Below are 17,500 nucleotides of genomic sequence, written 5' to 3' on the forward strand. Positions count from 1 at the left end.
GGTTGAAGGAAGACGAAACCCTTGATTTTATTTAATTTGTGAGATTCAGTTTGTATTTGTTTAATTCAAATTGCGTATCAAGAGTTATTCTGAATTGATTGCCATGCTTGTGTGTGAGATTATAGGCCTGTGATTTCTATACAATCTACTGCTAAATTGGAATTCAAATCCGTAATTGTTTGAAACCTCTGATTTGTGAAGCAACTACAATTAATAACCGTCCGCTTGTGAGATTAGGAATTGTAGGGATAACAATTTACTAGGCTAAATTCATCCGCTTGTGTATGGGTTGTCTAGATTTATCAGTTTTACTAGTTTGAATGCTGCCGTGGGTTTAAATCTGATCGCTTGTATTGGGTTAATTCATTGGTAAGAGTTAATTTAGAACGCTTGTGTCTAGTTAACTAAAATTAAGGTGAAACATGAATTAAATTTCCAATGGTGAATATTCAATGAGAATTATTTTTTTTTAGAGAATCGATGATCAAATGAATAATTTCAAGGGTGGAGTCGACTGATACCAAGACTTGTTTTTAAGTATTTTATTTTGTTTTAAATTGTTAGTAGTTATTTTTTAAAATCCAAATCCCTTTTTTTTTATTTAATTTCAGTAATTTTAAGAACACAGATAAATTTCACTTTCCTCGTGGGAACGATCCCTACTCTCGCTACTACATGTTTAATTGTTTAATCTGAGTTGGGTTAATTTGGGCGTGACACAACTAAGCGCTACCAAATTTTGGCTCCGTTGCCGGGGACAGGCATTTAATTTATTTGTGTTTTGTATTTTTTTATTTTTATTATTCCTCCTAGTGCTACTCTGGTTTGTTCGTGCGTGCAGGTGAATCTTCGGAGGAAGAAGATTTTCCATACGACTCAGAGATAGAAAGAATTTTGCTTAGGCGAAGGAGGATTATTGCGGTGTAATACTTCGAGATGTTAAATCGACAAGTATTCATAAGTTTTACCCAGCAACACGGAGAGCCATTCTACGCAGCTTGGAAGAGATTCAAAGATTGGGAAACCATCTTCCGGTATCATGATTTTTCTAACTATTCTCTCCTTACATATTTTCTTAATGGTTTGGATGCAGTGACAAGAATATGGGTAATTGATGGAGCTTTCACAGCCGGTATTTCAATTTTTTGCCGAGATGATGAGACCATTAGACACCTGATGGATGATATGGCAGAATTTGACTATTACCAGTATTCACACTTTCAATACCCAGATTTTACAGACCAACCATTCGAGCTTCAACAGGAGGTGGGAAGTTGTGATCAAGGGGTCTTACATCCGCTGGAGGATATAATGAGCAAGCTTGTGGCATCGACTGAGGAAATTATAAAAGATATGAAGAAGTCTAGATGCGACCTTGCGGAGCACATAGAGAATCTCAAGAGGTCAATTCTCCAGGGACACAGTGAACAGGAGGTGAAGCAAGATACTCAAACAGTGACCAACCTAATTTTGTTTGATGATGATGACTCAGAGAACCAGGATTGGGAGTGCGAATCAATTCCTGCTGAAGATTTAGAGGTGCTTGAGTCTTCTCTTCTTATTGACCCTCAGCCGGAAGATGTACTGGAAGAAATATTGGTTGATGGAAATATGTCAGAAAAGTGTGAGGATGACGCGGTTCAAGAATCTATCGATAGGAGCTCATCGATAGTATTATCATACACACATCCCCAATATCCTGTCCTTCCATCGGTACCTGTTTCAAAGGATTTTGGCTTCCGAGATCCAGTAGAGATATTCTCTTCCCATGTTTACCAACTTCAGAGTGTTGTTGAGGTGATGAGCTTAATCTGTTTACATCTATCCAAGCTTGAGGGCATATGGAACCAAGACCCATTTGTGGTGTCATATGACACTTAGGCGTCAGCCGTTCTTTGAGCAGTGCTTCTGAGAGTCAAGCCGATGACTGAAAATCAAGCGCTGGGTGGGAGGCAACCCAGTGTCTTTTTCCTTTATTTCGTTTTTGTTTGTTTTGTTTGTTTTGTTTTATTTTCTTTGTTTGTCAGAACCTAGCCGCCCCATCTGCAGTCCAAAGTTTCAATAGGAATCTTCCGTTATTCAGCCAGATATCGTAGAGGAAAACGTCGACACTTAAACCAGGGGAGTATTGTTTTGTTTTGTTTTTTGTTTTTTTTTTTCGCTTTCATTTTCATCTTGTGTTTGCATTTGTGTTGTTAGTGCTAGAGCATTGAGGGCAATGCTTTGGTTAAGTGAGGGGGGAGTTTCATTCGTTGTTTGTCATTTTGTTCTGCATTTGTTTTGTTGCGTATTTGCATATAGTTCGTTCCGTATCATTTGTTAATTTGTTAGTATTTGTCGTGTTACATAAGTAGGATGTAAATTGATAGCCTATGAAGAGATTGTGAGAAAAAAATTTTTTTTTTTGTGAAAATTTGCTCTTGATTGGATATGAGAAACATGAGGTTGAGTTGTGAATAATATTTTGCACACATGTTTGACCAGTGAACTGTAATGATGTATTAGACGAGTTGGTGTCTGTTGGACCATTGCACGACAATAGGTGTCTGTGAAACTTGATAGTTTCTTGAACCTTGATGATTTTTTTATGTGACACCTACGATCTTGGGCGTACCTAAAAAAAAAAAAAAAAAAAATTTACAACTCCATCCGGGCCTTGACAGGATTGAAATCCTAAAAGAGCAAGATCAAGGCTAAGTATGCGGATTAAATGGGGTTGATGCTCCATCCGGGCTATAGACAAGGGGATTAGAAAGAAAAAATAGAATGATTTTTCGTATCCTAGCCAGTTATAGCTAAGTCAGCGGGTAATTATTGGGGCTATTGCAATACCGGGTGCAAAATCCGGAGGTACATAATTTTATCTCAAGAGAGTTGTGTTGTGTTAAGGGGTTGTTGAGATGAGGGATTATTGAGGGTGAAACGTACACTGATATGTCTTAGGTCGGCGAACAGTCTTAAAACTTTTTCTTTTGAAGTTGCACTAGCTGGAATAACATGACACACACACACGTTTGCGCTTAACTGAAGGTGTATCATTGAAAATTGAGAGTATTCGTAAGCTTGTTTTTGTGGGAGAAACTTCATTGAGGCTATGATGTCATGATCCATCCTTACTTATGATTGTTTTGTTTTATTTGCATATTGTTTTGCATAACTTGCTCGAGGGAGAGCAAGGAATAAGTGTGGGGGTATTTGATATTCATTTTTGTGTTGCATATTTTCATATCATTTCATTGTAATTTTTGCATGCATTCATTTGTTTTAATTAAGTTTTAGTTTGTATTTCATGAATCATGTCTACATTACGCGCTCCCGTGTTTATTATATAGGACGTATCTTTTTGTCGAGGAAAAGATGGAAAAACTTTTGCGCGAGAATGAATTACGGAGCAGCAATGATCTGAAAATTATTTTTAATTTTTTAAAAGTCCAAATCCGATCTCTACAGTTCAGAATGCAGTTCAAGATGTTTTAAAGCAGCTGTCCAAATTTCAGCTCAATCCGGCGGTTAGATTGTGAGATATGATTTTTTGAAAATTGTCGCTCGCTGTAGAATAACACATGCGAAGCTAAGGCGCGCCCTCCCGATTTAAAGGCACGCCCGCGCCGTCCCTGGACGTGAAAAGAAGTGAAAATACGAAGCTAAGGCGCGCCCTCCCGATTTGTAGGCGCGCCCGCGCTGCTCTGTGCGAGAAATTGGCCGATTTTTGTAACTTTAAAACACTCGATTTGTCGGACTTTCTTTGACGGGCTTCGAGGACATATAAAAGAGATTTAAAAGACACAATAGAAGGGATCAGAGGGAACGACGCAGACTTAGACGGTCGAAGACAGAGAGAAATCTTCTGGCGGCTTGGTTCTTTCTTCCTTGTTCTTAGATTTTAATATTTTAGTTTTTGTTTTTGGTTGAAGGAAGACGAAACCCTTGATTTTATTTAATTTGTGAGATTCAATTTGTATTTGTTTAATTCAAATTGCGTATCAAGAGTTATTCTGAATTGATTGACATGCTTGTGTGTGAGATTATAGGCCTGTGATTTCTATACAATCTACTGCTAAATTGGAATTAAAATCCGTAATTGTTTGAAACCTCTGATTTGTGAAGCAACTACAATTAATAATCGTCCTCTTGTGAGATTAGGAATTGTAGGGATAACAATTGACTAGGCTAAATTCATCCGCTTGTGTATTGGTTGTCTAGATTTATCAGTTTTACTAGTTTGAATGCTGCCGTGGGTTTAAATCTGATCGCTTGTATTGGGTTAATTCATTGGTAAGGGTTAATTTAGAACGCTTGTGTCTAGTTAACTAAAATTAAGGTGAAACAGAAATTAAATTTCCAATGGTGAATATTCAATGAGAATTAATTATTTTTAGAGAATCGATTATCAAATGAATAATTTCAAGGGTGGAGTCGACTGATACCAAGACTTGTTTTTAAGTATTTTATTTTGTTTTAAATTGTTATTAGTTATTTTTTAAAATCCAAATCTCTTTTTTTTTATTTAATTTCAGTAATTTTAAGAACACAGATAAATTTCACTTTCCTCGTGGGAACGATCCCTACTCTCGCTACCACATGTTTAATTGTTTAATCTGAGTTGGGTTCATTTGGGCGTGACACGACTAAGCGCTACCAAGGTACCATCAAACAAACTATAACTGATTTAATGAGCCATTGGCAGTTTCACAGTCTGAATTAGTTCATACTTACACATGCATGGCTTAATCTTTGAGACAAGCATATGACTACTGGCAGGATCAACCATGTAGCATTTCATGTCGACTCTTGGCACTGCATGGAAAAATCCAAAACAACACCAATTGTCGTTCGCAAGTAGCGCCGGACGCTTTTTATTGGGGCAAATAAAGACCGATGATGCCTTGTACCCACGAGGTACTCCGTGACCGAGAGACCAAGCGAGGTGCCATTGATCCAAAAACTCAAGAACATTAAAAGTCGTGAGAGTTGGATAACGACAATCTGCTGCAAATATCATCCCGTACCACGAACCCAAGGGCTCGCAGCAAAAGAAGAAAGGGTCATTAATCCGACGAATTCCTGCGCTTTGGGTATAGAACACAGAAAACCGAGCTGGCCAAGATGTTCCCAACACTTGAACCATTCACTGAAGAGGCATTCCGGATACGTTTTCGCTGCGCAAGCAGGGAATCAACTTACCCGGACACACCGACCACCACTCACGTGTTGTTACGTACACAAAGTTCAAACACCTAGGCTAAGTCATCCACCGCTCCAATACAATGGAAAGAGGTGGAAAACAGCCGAAGAGCTCAAGCAAATGCCCCGAATAACACGGATACACATCCCTGGCAATAAAATCAAAGCTACGGGAGAAACAAAATGTCGGATGAAGATTAGAACACACGCGATTTCTCGCCGCTCGCCGATCCACGATAGCAATGACCATAATGTGATCTCCGGCCCCAATGCGTCCTGAACCAAGGGACTTTGATGGTTGCAGGGGGGGTTAAGAGCACCAATACTTAGGGCTATGGCGGATCGAACATGCAACGAAATTCCACATGGACGCATCCAAACAACTGCCACAAGCACGAGATATCATGATCGAACCCACTCGAAACGTCTTGCGCAAGAACTCACAACCCCACCGATCTAACCCACCCCTACTTTTGGGGATGCAAACCTTACTAGAGTTTCAAGCTTATTCTCAACCTCATATGCAAGCGCAGATATTCGGACACAAAGATGTGGGAAATCAATCGCAAGCGCGACCCGTGCTCCAATAAAGAGAACGGGACTCACACGACTTGCTCGCTGATCCATGATAGCAATGACCATAATGTGCCTTCCGGCCCCACAAGAATCCTAAACCGAGGGACTTTGATGATTGCATAGGAGCTTAAGAACAACAATGATGAACACCTACGCATGCTTGATTCCCAAACACCGATATTCCTTCTTTCCGACCAACCGTAATAGAAAACAAGCCTACAAAGAGTTAGCGATCCGCATGTCTAAAAAGCTCATGCATGCAATATAGCAAGAAACGGGGTGCAAAATGACGTCGGGGTGAAAAAACGCCCCTGCCGGCCGCCGGCCAGAAAACCCACCGGAGCGGCGGCCGGAAGGGGCGCCCATCGGGGAAGGTTGCCATGAGGTTGGACGAGAATGGGGGGCAATGGCAAGCATTGCCCCGACACCTCAACCAAGGCCTTGGCCAAACACCCTCCTCCCCCTATAGTATACTTAGGAGAAAAAACACGAGTTTCAGGAAAAGTGGGTTTTTGGGCTGAGGAATCATAATAAAGTTTTTCTTTTTTTAAATATTTTTTTTTCGGCCAAATGCGAATCCGACCACAAACATGCCTTATTTATGCATGAAACTCGAGGGAAATAAATATTTGTGCCGTGATAATCATCAATTTACTCGCTCGTTTGTGCTACGTGCCGCACAGGGCCGCCCGCCCGTGCGCACGGTGCCACCAACTTGGGCACTCATGGTGGCACGAATCCGATGCCTTAGATGCATTATTTATGCATGAAAACTCGAGATAAAACAACATTGTTCCGTGAGAATCAAAGTTTGGCTCGCTCATTTGCGCTACGTGCCGCAAGGGGCAGCCCGCCCGTGCGCACGGTGACCCCAACTTGGGCACTCATGGGGGCACGAATACGACGCCTTAGATGCATTATTTATGCATGAAAACTTGAGAGAAAACAACATTGTGCCGTGAGAATCATAGTTTGGCTCACTCGTTTGCGCTACGTACCGCACAGGGCAGCCCTCCCGTGCGCACGGTGCCCCCAACATAGGCACTCATGGTGGCACAAATCCGACGCATTAGATGCATTATTTATGCATGAAAACTTGAGAGAAAACAAAATTGTTCCGTGAGAATCATAGTTTGGCTCGCTCGTTTGCGCTACATACCGCACGTGGCCGCTCGCCCGTGCGCACGGTGCCCCCAAATTGGGCACTCATAGTTGCACGAATCCAATGCCTTAGATGCATTATTTATGCATTAAAACTCGACAGAAAACCACATTGTGCCGTGAGAATCAAATTTTGGCTCGCTCATTTACGCTACGTGCCGCACGTTGCCGTCCGCCCGTGTGCACACTGCCCCTAACTTGGGCACTCATGGTGGCCCGATTTCGACGCCCTAGATGCATTATTTTCACGAAGGATAACAAAATTGTTTAATTTGAATCATTCATGCTAATCGGACGTTTGAGTTACGTGCCACATTTACTTGCATTTATTTTCCATGGAGCTTGCAACTAAGGCACCTTTTTCGTGGATCACGGGCAAGTGTCAAGTGCCAAGTACACACACGTTTCATTTTCCCAAGTTTTGGGGACGCGCACACCCAAGTACCAAGTGCCAAGTGCGAGCACGTTTTACATTGTCCATGTTCCGACCACATGCTTACGCCGACATGCGCAAGTGCCGCCTACGCGCACATTTCATTTGCCTAATACCCGGGCAGTCGCACGTTTTGCTTCGCCCATGTTCCTACCACACGCACACGCCGCCGTGCCCGACGTGCCCAAGTGCCAAGTGCCAAGTGCCGCATTGCGCATGCGCACGCACATGTTTCATTTGCCTAATATCCGGACGTTTTGTTTCTCCCATGTTCCGACCACACGCGCACGCCGCCGTGCCCGACGTGCCCAAGTGCCAAGTGCCAAGTGCCGCATTGCGCATGCGCACGCGCACGCACACGTTTCATTTGCCTAATATCCGGACATTTTGCTTCTCCCATGTTCCGACCGCACGCACACGCCGCCGTGCTCGACGTGCCCAAGTGCCAAGTGTCGCATTGCGCATGCGCACGCGCACGCGCACGTTTCATTTGCCTAATATCCGGACGTTTTGCTTCTCCCATGTTCCGACCACACGCGCACGCCGCCATGCCCGACGTGCCCAAGTTCCAAGTACCGCATTGCACACGCGCACACGCACGTTTCATTTGCCTAATATCCGGACGTTTTGCTTCTCCCATGTTCCGACCACACGCGCACACCGCCGTGCCCAAGTGCCAAGTGCCGCATTGCGCATGCACACGCGCACGTTTTATTTGCCTAATATCCGGGCACTCACACGTTTTGTTTATACCATGTTCCGACCACACACCCTCACGCGTCATTTCCCTAATATCCGGTCGCCGGCGGAAAACGGGCCGGAGGCGGCGGCCATTGGGTTGGGTTGGCATGAGGTTGGCCGAGCATGGGAGGCAATGGTATGCATTGCCTCAACACCTCAACCAACCCCATGGTCAAACACCCTCCTCCCCCTGTAGTGACCCTTACCCAGATCACCTACTAACAGAACTTAGGCATGCAATTAACTTAATTAAATGGATATCAGAATAAAACTGCGGAAACCATAAACATTATACAATCCCAAGTAAAGGAATCTGTAATTTATCCAAATAATATACAACCAAATCGAATAGCTGTATCAACCTCAAAACAACAGAAATAAAACCTAGACGAAGCTCCAGCTGGTCAACCACTGACTAGCCCTTCTTGGATCCACCCGCCTCGTCCAATCGCAAACCTGCCCCATAGAATAGGGTGTCCAAAAACACCGAGTACGAGATGTGAGCATAAAACGCTCAGTACGAGAGTATGAGTATACATGCATGCAAAGTGAACTCCCTATAAACTCGAGGTCAAGGATCAGATAACAGAGAAAGATCGGGCCTTGGTATGTAGCACGCTGTGTCGTCGCTTCAGGAGGTGGCTCCCATACCGAAATACAAGTGGATAAGCCGGACCCAAATCGATGGAAGTCCAACCACTAACAAGATAGGGAAAACCCTACTAACAGACATCTCGAAGGAGATAGCTCAGTATGCAAATGAATGCAACATAAATCAATGACATATAAACCATGCAGTCACATAATACATGCATACTCAGTCAGGATATCTCGAACAGTACTTCCGTACCTCAAAACAATGCAAGCTCTACCAACTCTAGGTCCACGCCTATAGTCTGCTCTACACTGCCAAATGATACTACTATCATTAAAGTGCTCTAAAAGCCTTAACTATGCTATTGCATACTCCTAAATATTTATAGGAAGCAAAAGCTATACCTTCGTCCGTCGTTAGCCCTTTGATGTCGATACCTCCAGAACTTGGGCACAACTCTGCTACGACTTCCGAACGCCTCGCCGATCGCCGGGTCAAGCCTAGGAAGGCTAGAACAACTCGAATAGACTAGAAAGGAGAAGGAAATACTCGGAATTGGAAATTGGAAATGAAGCCTCGGCCCTCTATTTATAGACAACGATCGGAACTTCCGATCCTCGATCGGAACGTCCGAACCTCGATCGGAACGTCCGATCCTGCTATCGGAGCTTCCGAAGATCCTGATCTGCCACGTGTCAAAATATCACTGGTTGACTTCGGATAGGGCGATCGGAGCTTCCGATCCTGCCACACGTCATGCATGACGTAATATCAATCGAAGCTTCCGATCCTGTTCGGAACTTCCGAACCTACCTTCGGAGATTCCGAACTCTATTCAAGTAATTATGATTAATCCCTTAATTACTGATTTCGGTTACGGGGTACTACATTCTCCCCCACTTAAGATATTTTGTCCTCGAAAATAGATCTTAAGTACTGAATGCAATACAAGGTACAGAAACATTCTTTATTCAAATCAAACGTTTACAGAGTTTGCAACTGAATACAACTTAAGAATGGAATCAAAACAACTCAGGATGGTCTTCACGCATCCTGTCCTCAAGCTCCCAAGTAGCTTCCTCAGTGCCTCGGCGCTGCCACTGAACTAAAACCAAAGGAATAACTTTGTTCCGCAAAACTTTATCCTTATAATCCAGGATACGAATAGGTTTCTCAACATAGGTAAAATCCTTGTTCACCTGAACCTCAGACCACTGCAGAATATGAGATTCATCCGCCACATACCGTCGCAATAGAGATACGTGAAACACGTCGTGAATACTGGATAGATGTGGTGGCAAAGCTAGTCGATAAGCCAAATCTCCAATGCTCTCCAAGATCTCAAACGGACCGATAAACCTGGGAGACAACTTGCCCTTAAGGCCAAATCTGAGAATCTTGCGGAAAGGTGACACTCTCAGAAACACTTTCTCCCCGAAATCGAACTGCAAAGGCCTACGCTTGATATTAGCATAGCTGGCCTGATGATCCTGTGCAGTCTTAATCCGTTTCTTGATCTGATCGACAATGTCTACCGCCTGCTGGATAAGCTCCGGTCCCTCATCCTGTCTCTCCCCCACTTATTCCCAGAAGAGTGGAGTACGACAACGTCGCCCGTACAACGCCTCAAAAGTTGCCATCCCAATACTAGTATGATAGCTATTGTTGTACGCGAACTCGATCAACGGCAAATGATCATGCCAGGCTGAACCAAAATCCATGACGCATGCTCTAAGCATATCCTCCAAAGTACGGATAGTGCGCTCTGACTGACCATCAGTCTCCAGATGATAGGCAGTACTCAAACTGAGAGTAGTACCCATCGCACGCTGAACACTCCCCAATAATCTAGAAGTAAACCTGGGGTCCCGATCGCTGACAATGCTCATAGGCACTACATGAAGTCGAACGATCTCCTGAATGTACATCCGTGCCATGCGATCCACAGAGTACTCTCGGCTATAGGCAATGAAATGCACTGACTTGGTGAGTCGGTCCACCACAACCCAGATAGCATCACAGTTCCTCGGGGATACCGGCAAATGGGTCACAAAGTCTATTGTGATAAACTCCCATTTCCATTCAGGAATAGGCAGACTGTGAAGCAATCCTCCAGGTGGTCGGTGCTCTGCTTTGACCTGTTGACACACCAAACATCTCGAAACAAACTGATAAACACTGCGTTTCATTCCTTTCCACCAGAAACAAGTACGTAGATCCTTGTACATCTTGTTGCTCCCAGGATTAATACTCAACTTAGTGCGATGTGCCTGAGACAAAATCTCCTCTCGCAATTCTTAATCCTGCGGAATCACAAGCCTACCAGACAAACACAGAAATCCATCTGACTAATAATGAAATCCAGACGAGCTACCCTCGTTAGCTAGACGAGCTAAACGTTGGTTCTTCGAATCAGACATCTGAGCATCTCGGATCCGCGAATACAAAGCTGGCTCAGATAATATCGCAAACATCTGGATACTCTGCATACCTTTCTTATGCTTGAAGGTATAACCTGAAGTACAATAGTCACTGATCGCACTAGACATCGAACAAGTCTGAAGTGCGGATAGTCGCACCTTGCGACTCAAAGCATCAGCGGTGAGATTAGCAGCTCCTGGATGGTGTTTAATTTCACAATCATAGTCCTTAAGCAAGTCCATCCAACGTCTCTGCCTCATGTTCAACTCTGCCTGAGTGAAAAAATATTTGAGACTCTTATGGTCGGTGAAGATCTCAAATTTCTCGCCATACAGATAATGACGCCAGATCTTCAAAGTGAACACAACGGCTGCTAACTCTAAATCGTGGACTGGATAGTTGTCCTCATGAAGCTTCAGTTGTCTAGAAGAGTATGCGATCACATGCCCATTCTGAGTCAGAACACAACCTAACCCCTGAAGAGAAGCATCCGTGTAAACTACATACCCTCCAGATCCTGATGGTAATGCCAACACCGACTGTAGTAGCCCGCAACCAAAATCAGTAATTAAGGAATTAATCATAATTACTTGGGTAGAGTTCGGAAACCCCGACCAGGATCGAAAGCTCCGAACACGATCGGAAGCTCCGATCGATATTACATCAGGCATGACGTGTGGCAAGATCGGAATCTCCGATCAGGACCGGAAGCTCCGATCACCCCTATCTGGAGTCAACAAGTGATATTTTGACACGTGGAAGATCAGGATCTTTGGAAGCTCCGATGGCAGGATCGGACGTTCCGATCGAGGTTCGGACGTTCCGATCAAGGATCGGAAGTTCCGATCGTTGTCTATAAATAAAAGGCCGAGGCTTCACTTTCATTTGCCAATTCCGAGTTCTCCTTTCCATTCTAGTCCTTTTAGAGCTGTTCTAGTCTTCTTAGGCTTGGTCCGGAGGTCGGCGAGGAGTTCGATAGTTGTAGCGGAGTTGTGCCCAAGTTTTGGAGGCATCGACATCAAAGGGCTAACGACGGACGAAGGTATAGCTTTTGCTTCCTATAAATATTTAGGAGTATGCAATAGCTTAGTTAAGGCTTTTAGAGCACCTTAATGATAGTAGTATCATTTGGCAGTGTAGAACAGACTATAGGCATGGACCTAGAGTTGGTAGAGCTTGCACTGTATTGAGGTACGAAAGTACTGTTCGAGATATCCTGACTGAGTATGCATGTACTATGTGATTGCATGATTTATATGCCATGATATTATGCTGCATTCATTTGCATCTTGCTGTATCTCTTTCGAGATGTCTGTTAGTAGGGTTGTACCCTATCCTGTTAGTGGATGGACTTCCATCGATTTGGGTCCGGCGTATCCACGGTTATCTCGGTATGGGAGCCACCTCCTGAAGCAACGGCACAGCATGCTACATACCAGGGCCCGGTCTGTCTCTGTTATCTGATCCTTGACCTCGAGTCTATAGGGAGTTCACTTTGCATGCATGTATACTCATACTCTCGTACTGAGCGTTTTATGCTCACGTCTCGTACTCTGTATTTTCTGGACACCCTATTCCATGGGGGAAGTTTGCGATTGGACGAGGAGGGTGGATCCAGGAGGGGCTAGTCAGTGGTTGGCCAGCTGGAGCTTCGTCTAGGTTTTATTACTGTTATTTGGGTTTATACAGCTATTAGATTTGGTTGTATATTATTGGATAAATTAAAGATTCCTTTACTTGGGATTGTATATTGTTTATGGTTTCCGCAGTTTTATTCTGATATTTGTTTAATTAAGTTAATTGCATGCATAAGTTCTGTTTAGTAGGTGATCCGGGTAAGGGTCACTACACCGGCGCAGAAGTCAACCGCTGTCGAAGCTCACAAAAATTCTCCTCACACTCAGAGGACCACTCGAAATCCACACCCTTGCGGGTAAGCTGCGTCAACGGTCGAGCTAACTGAGAGAAGTTCAGAATGAAGCGACGATAATACCCTGCTAGACCCAGAAAACTACGGATCTCAGCAACTGTCATCGGACGCGACCAATTAAGCACCGCTTCAATCTTGCTTGGATCAACAGAAATCCCCTCCCTGGATATGATATGGCCAAGAAAGACCACTCTACCCATCCAGAACTCACACTTGCTTAGTTTTGCGTACAACTGCTCATCTCGAAGAGTCTGCAGTACCAACCGCAAGTGAGAAACATGCTCTTCCATATTACGCGAATACACCAAGATGTCGTCAATGAATACCACGAAAAACTTGTCCAAATACTCCCTGAAAACACGGTTCATCAAATCCATGAATATAGCCGGCGCATTAGTCAAACCAAATGGCATTACTAGAAACTCGTAATGCCCATAGCGAGTACGAAATGCAGTCTTGGCTATGTCTTGATCACGGACTCTCAACTGATGATACCCAGATCTCAAGTCAATCTTGGAGTAAACTGACGTGCCCTGCAGCTGATCAAACTAGTCATCAATACGAGGCAACGGATACTTGTTCTTCACTGTAACACGATTCAGCTGCCTATAGTCAATGCACAGCCGCATCGACCCATCCTTCTTCTTTACAAAAAGAACAGGAGCTCCCCAAGGAGATACACTAGGATGAATGTACCCCTTGTCCAAAAGATCCTGTAGCTGATTTTTCAACTCGCGCATCTCTGACGGAGCCAGACGATACGGTGCTCTAGAAATAGGCGAAGTACCCGACATCAACTCTATGCCAAACTCGACTTCCCTAGCAGGAGGAAAACCCAAAATCTCATCAGGAAATACATCTGGAAATTCATCCACAACAGGAATGCTCTCTATCCCAATACTCTCAGCGGACAAATCAACTGCATAGATAAGGTAGCCTTCCCCGCCAGACTCTAGAGCTCGACAGGCTCTCAGAGCTGATACCAAAGGCATCGGAGGTCGCGCTCCCTCACCATAGAAAAACCAGCTCTCACTCCCCTCCGGATGAAAGCGTACTAATCTCTGATAGCAGTCCAGTGAAGCTCGATAGGTAATCAACATATCTATTCCCAAAATGCAATCAAAGTCGTCCATCGCCAGGACCATGAGATTCGCTAACAGAATGTTCCCTTCAAACTCTAAAGGGCAACCCATCACTAGACGCTTAGCCAAAGCAGATTGGCCCGTCGGAGTAGAAACAGACATCACTACGTCTAGTACAATGCATGGTAACTTATGCCTCTTAACAAAACGTGCAGAAATGAAGGAATGAGATGCACCAGTGTCAATAAGTACAAGAGCAGGTATACCATAAAGCAAAAATGTACCTGCGATGACTTTCTCATTCTCCTCCACAGCCTGATCATGCCTCAAGGCAAACACCTGGCCAAAAGCTCGTGGCCTCAAATGAGAACTCCCAGCAGGCTGTCCCTGCGACAGCTGCTGAACGGTGGCCTGAGAACCAGATCCTGAACCAAAACCAGAACCACCTCCCCAAGATAGTGGACAATCTCTTCGGATATGACCAGTCTCTCCACAATGGAAACAATCTCCAGAAGCTCTACGGCACTTGTCGGATGGATGGTTCTTCCCACAGTGATCACACTTGTCCTTCTTAACGAAACGGACAACACCAGCAGAGCCAGAGGAAGAAGTAGATCCAGACTTCTTAAAAGTTTGGACACTGGGACCCAAAAAACTAGCAGGCCTCGACTGAGGGATAGACTTGTTCCGCCGAATGCTGTCCTCCGCCTGGTGACAACAGCTAACCAAACCCTCGTAGGACATGTCGTTGCCAACCGCCACACGGTCATGGATCTCAGGGTTAAGGCCCTGAAGGAACAGATTATACTTCATCCCAGAGCTGTCGGCAATCTCGGGGCAATAGTATAGCAGATCAAATAACTTCTGCTGATACTCATCGATAGACATGGCTCCCTGTCGCAGACTCAGTAGCTCGCCTGCCTTCGACTGACGGAGTGCAGGAGGAAAATACAGCTTCTGAAAAGCTGTGCGGAACTCGGCCCAGGTGGCCACTCCTTTCGCCGCAACAAAAGGTGCAGAAGTAAACCTCCACCACCTGCGCGCACGTCCATCCAGAAGATAACCCAGGGTCTTCATCTTCTGCTCCTTGGTGCATTGGAAAGTCTGAAAAGTCATCTCCATGCAGTCTAACCAGTTCTCCGCATCCTCCGGAGACTCACCTCCAACTAAGGGCTTAGGACCCATAGCTAAGAATCGACGCACAGTAAAACGCTCGTCGTCATGATGACGATGACGCCGTTCTCGACGATGCTCTCGGTCGGCATCACCCCAACGCCCACCAATACTGCCATGAGAACTCTGGTCATCACGATCTGCCATCTACAAAAATACCTCATGATAAGACTAAATCCCAAGAATACTTTTGCATGCTCTGATACCATAAATGTAGTGACCCTTACCCGGATCACCTACTAACAGAACTTAGGCATGCAATTAACTTAATTAAAAGGATATCAAAATAAAACTGCGGAAACCATAAACATTACACAATCCCAAGTAAAGGAATCTGTAATTTATCCAAATAATATACAACCAAATCGAATAGCTGTATCAACCTCAAAACAACAAAAATAAAACCTAGAAGAAGCTCCAGCTGGTCAACCACTGACTAGCCCCTCTTGGATCCACCCGCCTCGTCCAATCGCAAACCTGCCCCATGGAATAGGGTGTCCAGAAACACAGAGTACGAGACGTGAGCATAAAACGCTCAGTACGAGAGTATTTTTATACATGCATGCAAAGTGAACTCCCTATAAACTCGAGGTCAAGGATCAGATAACAGAGACAGACCGGGCCCTGGTATGTAGCACGCTGTGTCGTTGCTTCAGGAGGTGGCTCCCATATCGAAATACAAGTGGATAAGCTGGACCCAAATCGATGAAAGTCCAACCACTAACAGGATAGGGAAAACCCAACTAACAGACATCTCGAAGGAGATAGCTCAGTATGCAAATGAATGCAACATAAATCAATGACATATAAACCATGCAGTCACATAATACATGCATACTCACACTACAAGAAAAAAGGCTAAAGACAACGGTGAAAAACCGTTGTCGTAGGCCTTTCAAAACTGTTGTTAAAGACTATGTTGTTAAAGGGGGTGCTTAAAGAAAACGGTGAAAAACCGTTGTCTTTAGAGTCAAAGACAACGGTTTTTCACCGTTGTAAAACCGATGTCTTTGCTTTCAAAGACAACGGTTTTTCACCGTTGTCTTTGAATACCCCTTTAATAACACAGTATTTTACAACAATTTTAAAAAGCCTACAACAACGGTTTAAAAACGTTGTCTTTTTTTAGATAAAAAACAAAAAAAAATTTAAATACACAATAGCTAGTATTACAAATAATTTAAAATAGAAAATTCAAAAATAAAATTTAATATACAATTTGCCAACGTTCGAAAATAATATTTAAAATACTCTAAAAAAATTCAAAAACAACCAATAAAATGACTACAAATGACACTAATAAAACAAAAGTCAAGGAACACAACCACCAAAAAGATCTTAGAAAAATGTTCAAAACAAAAAAAGCTCTTAGAAGACTACAGAACTCTGATAAGCTGATTTTCCCATCTTCGTCGATATTTGCGGATCAACCGAGTTCCTCAGACACGTGTGCTACCATGAAACAAAAGAGCACAAGTTGAGGCTTTAATTTAAATCAAACGACAACATATTTTCACAAAATTTTTATATTTTGTGAATGGTGTAAGAATAGATACTTCATGCTGATTGTCTAATGTCATAACGTATTGCAACGTCAACTATTTTTAAAGCACTGGATCAGTCCAACCTCGTAGCATATGATTGTGATGATGTCTCTATATATTTGGTTCTTTGCATAAAGTAAAGTGCTTTAATAGGGATAAACACAAATACTAAGCATTCTAAGTTCATCTGGAGTTATAAATCCATCTCCATCCACATCGAATTTTTCAGTGTTGCTATCGATCTACTCACACCCCGCAGTGTATATATATATTAGCAATATACAAATCTGCCAAACATGAAAATGCTTGTGCTAACTAGGATATAAATTTAAGTTCCTTGTTATATTAGATATAATTAAATTCCAAATAAATTAAATTCTGAACACATTGTAAACTCCATGCTTCAAGAAAATCAGGAGAATTCCCTTCTATGCAAACTCGTATCCACCTACCCATAGAAACATGTCTTTTACAACATTTCTTAAAGCTTTTATTTGAAATTAAACACAAAAAACGAAATTTAAAACCACCCAGAAAAGGAACAAATTCAGATATTTTCCAAAAACAGCAATAAAGCAAGAGCAAGAGCAAGAGCAAGAATCTCATACCCAAATAATTCCCACATGAAATCTGACATCCTGTTTTGGGTCACCAATGGGA

This window comes from Henckelia pumila, unplaced genomic scaffold (genome assembly GCF_033568475.1).
Source record: "Henckelia pumila isolate YLH828 unplaced genomic scaffold, ASM3356847v2 CTG_111:::fragment_3, whole genome shotgun sequence".
NCBI lineage: Eukaryota > Viridiplantae > Streptophyta > Magnoliopsida > Lamiales > Gesneriaceae > Henckelia > Henckelia pumila.